The sequence below is a fragment of the Rana temporaria genome, chromosome 9, assembly GCF_905171775.1.
Source record: "Rana temporaria chromosome 9, aRanTem1.1, whole genome shotgun sequence".
In the NCBI taxonomy this organism is placed as follows: domain Eukaryota; kingdom Metazoa; phylum Chordata; class Amphibia; order Anura; family Ranidae; genus Rana; species Rana temporaria.
The window spans coordinates 46,098,256-46,102,183 of record NC_053497.1 but is presented as its reverse complement, the minus strand read 5'-3'; the positions used below and the strand labels follow the sequence as shown (position 1 = coordinate 46,102,183).

The 3,928-nt window shown below is 43.1% G+C and overlaps 1 pseudogene; it reads left to right on the top strand.

Moving 5' to 3' along the window:
• The first annotated feature begins 3,059 nt into the window (after positions 1 to 3,059).
• LOC120914677 lies at positions 3,060 to 3,164 on the top strand (annotated as a pseudogene).
• Positions 3,165 to 3,928: the final 764 nt, after the last annotated feature.

Genomic DNA, 3,928 nt, shown 5'->3' with positions numbered 1-3,928 from the left:
ATATTTACCTGAATGTGATATTGTGTGTCTGAATTGTTCCTTCTGCTGGACACACTTGTGCAGTAGATCCTCTGAGACTTCTATAGGGCTGTCTCCAGAGGCTATGTGTACCCACTGTGCCGGTCTCTTGAGAATAATATAGCAGCGTGCGGCTTACCACTTCAGGCTTTTCCTGGAACAGCATTCCACTGTGTTAGATAGCTGTGACATAGTGGGTCCAGTGAGCTAGCAACCAAATCTGTATTTTTTGCTAGAAAATTACTTAGAACCCCCCAAACATATATATATATATATATATATATATACACACAGAGCTTTTTTTCTCAGAAAATAGGTGCAGGAACTCAACCATGACCCTGTTTAGATTTCACAAACAGTAGGAGGGTCTTAAAGGGGCATTAAATACCAGGATTGCATTACATACAGAGTAGAGAGTTCAGGGGGGGTTACACACAGAGTGAAGAGCTGTCACTTATAAACACAGACTTCTGTGTTTAAAGGTGTTTGTGGTGAGCAGGCACCAAAGGGTCTGAGCCAAAGGTGGTGGAACTGAGTTCCCCCAAGTTCCCCCTGAAAAAAAGCCCTGTGTATATATATATATATATATATATATATATATATATATATATATATATATATATATATATATATATATATATATATATATAATGTTTGGGGGTTCTAAGTAATTTTCTAGCAAAAAAATACAGATTTTAACTTGTTAACACCAAATGTCAGATATAGGCTTAGTCATGAAAGGGTTAAACATAGTCCTTGAAACTGCATATGATATTACCTCCGGCCTTCTTCTCATGCTATAGAAAGTGTTGCACAAAAGTAGGGGCAGGGAGTTTGATAAGAAGGAATATGTTGGTTTTTGTTTTAGGTTTTGTTTTAATTTTGTATATATATTAATTTATACATTCTTTTTTCTATACCACCTTTATTTGGTATGCCAAGCATTGTCTTTTACTTGCGGAGCCAGGGAATGTATATGTAGGCAGGTGCAGTCTACTTTCTCCACATCAGGTGGCGCTCGGCTGTAGTAGCTGGAGAGGAAGTCAGAAGGAACAAGGTTCCTCTTGTTGGAGATACAACAACTTTCAGCTTAGCCTGTTAACTGCAGTTCACAAACAGGACACTAGATGTCGCTAACGCTCAGTGATATGTTATGCATCCTCTATGATGTGTTGTATTTCCTGTACATTGTGCTATACTTGTTGGTTTCTCTTTCCTGTCTGTGTTTCTTACCATGTGAGGTGACATCTTTGCTATTGTGTTTATGTTCCAATAAAGAAGCCAGTTCCTGTTACTCCACAACGTCTGATCTTAATTGACTCTGCTGCACCCAGCAATCGTACTCTGCAACACCTCTATGTTTTTTTGGGTCACTGGGGAAGCTGTCCTATTGGCCTCCTCACTGCCTGTTTTAACTGCTAAAAGTCAACATATTGTTTACAAGTTTCGGTATTTTTTTCTAGAAAATTACTTAAAGCGAGAGTTCACCCTAAAAAAAAATGTTATCCTTAGATTGATGCTCATTTTGTCTAGGGGAATCGGCTAGTTTTTTTAAAATCAAAGCTGTTCTTACCATTTTAGAGAGCGATCTTCTCCGCCGCTTCTGGGTATGGTCTTCGGGACTGGGCGTTTCTATTTGATTGACGGGCTTCCGAAAGGCTTCCGACGGTCGCATCCATCGCGTCACGAGTAGCCGAAAGAAGCCGAACATCGGTGCGGCTCTATACGGCGCCGGCGCACTGACGTTCGTCTACTTTCGGAAAATCGTGACGCGATGGATGCGACCGTCGGAAGCCTGTCGGAAGACTGACAATCAAATAGGAACGCCCAGTCCCGCAGGCCATACCCAGAAGCGGCGGATAAGATCGCTCTCTAAAACGGTAAGTACTGCTTCGATTTTAAAAAAACTACCCGATTCCCCTAGACAAAATGAGCCTCAATCTAAGGTTAAAAATTGTTATTTCCGGGTGAACCTCCACTTTAAAACCCCAAAACATTTTCCCTTTTTTTTTTAGCAGAGTCCTTAGGGAATAAAATGGAAAGCTTTGCAATTTTTTTATGTCACAAGGTTTTTGCGCAGCAGTTTTGCAAACTACATTTTTGGGGAAAAAATACACTTAGTAACCCTAGTTACCCTATTTTTTTGTATAATGTGAAACATGATGTTACGCTTATTAAATAGATACCTACAGTAATATGTTGCACTTTAAAATTGCGCACACTTGCAGATTGGCGACAAACTACGGTACTTAAAAATCTCCATAGGCAACACTTTAAATGCCTTTACAGCTAACCTGTTTAGCGTTACAGAGGAGATCTAGCACTAGAATTATTGCACCCATTCTAATGTTCAAGGTGATACCTCACATGTGTGGTTCGAATAGCATTTACATATGCGTGCACGACTTACGTTTACGTTCGTTTTTGCGCACGAGTACAGAGGAATGGGGGCGCTTTAAAAAAAGATATTTATTATTTCTTTCATTTTTTATTTTTACACTGTTCCTTTACTTTCATTTTTTTTTTTTTTTTTTGTGTAAACATCTCTTGTAATAGAAATAAGAATGACAGGCCCTCTTTATGAAGAGATCTGGGGGTCAAAAAGGCCCCAAATCTCTTCTTTACCTTTAAAAAACATTTTTTTCCAGCCTGACCGGAAGTGACGTATCTCCAGTCCTCCAAGAGTGTTAACTTTTTGAACGACTATGGGAGCAGCCGGCCACACCGTTGGATTCTTTCTCCGACGAACCAGCGGAAACTGTAAGCCCGAGAAACACCGGTGGAGCCGTTTAAGAAAAAGAGAGAGCCTGCAGCAAAAGAAAAACGGTACAGTGGTTATGGCTGATATCTTCAATGATATATATATAGCTATTACAGTCAGCAAGTGGATATCATCTACATTTTTGACAGAGAACATATTGACAGGGGGAGAGAGCACAGTGATCAGAATGATGACATCAGCGGGTTAGGGGTGCGTTCTTGACCAAACTGTGCTGCCACTGCAGTAGATGTCCAGGACCTGGCTGTGGTACCTGTCAAGGACAACTTCTCTGCCTTTTGGCTAAGATCAAGTGTAGTATCTGTTCTTATCAGTTGCCAGCGCTAATGCTACTCCCAAGTGTGGGGAGGGCAGTGTCAAATCCAATGGTGTCATTGCACCCGGAAGGGCGGTTTCGGTAGGGATTCATGCCTGTTGCGCCCTGACAGACGTTGGGGGCCAGCCATGGTCGAGTCTGAGCTGTCCGGAAGGGTGCTTCTGGTGAGCATGTGTGCTGCATCGGGTCTGGCCTTTTGGCTGGGTCTTTTCTGTCTGGTGTTGGTGTGGGTGCTGTCCCTGTCGGTAATCTGGTGGAGAAGTTGGTACCGCCCTTTGAGGTCGGGGTAGGGCCATGCAAATCTACCGGATTGGGGGGAAGTATCAGTGGAGGCCGTACAGAAAGAGCGTCTCTCCCTGAGAAAACCTGTCTCTCTATCTGACGGGGACGGAGGGCTGCATTGATCCGGGGTCGGATAGGAACTAGTAAGCCTATGGTGTATGTGCCCCTGGAGTGGCAGTCTAGGGGTGCCATAAAATCACTATGAGTGAGGGTCACTCTGATTTGTGGCACCACGGTCACCAGTACACGCTTTTTTTAGCACCTGCCTCCTGGGCTGGGCCTTTTGGCTGGGACCGGAGGAATTTTTTATTCCTGGCTGGAGGTCCTGGCCATTTTATTGCACAATGGCCACCTTTTCACTTTCCTCTACTTCCTTCTCCCCCACTTTTTATTCATTCCCTTTGTTTGTCACGTTTTTGTATTTTTTTGTACACGGTTTGTTGCACTGTGTGACTGGTAGGGTGTAGGTCCTCGGGTCAGCCCTGAAAGTCTTGGGAGGGGATGGACATGGCCTTCTGGCTTAGTTTGCCCTC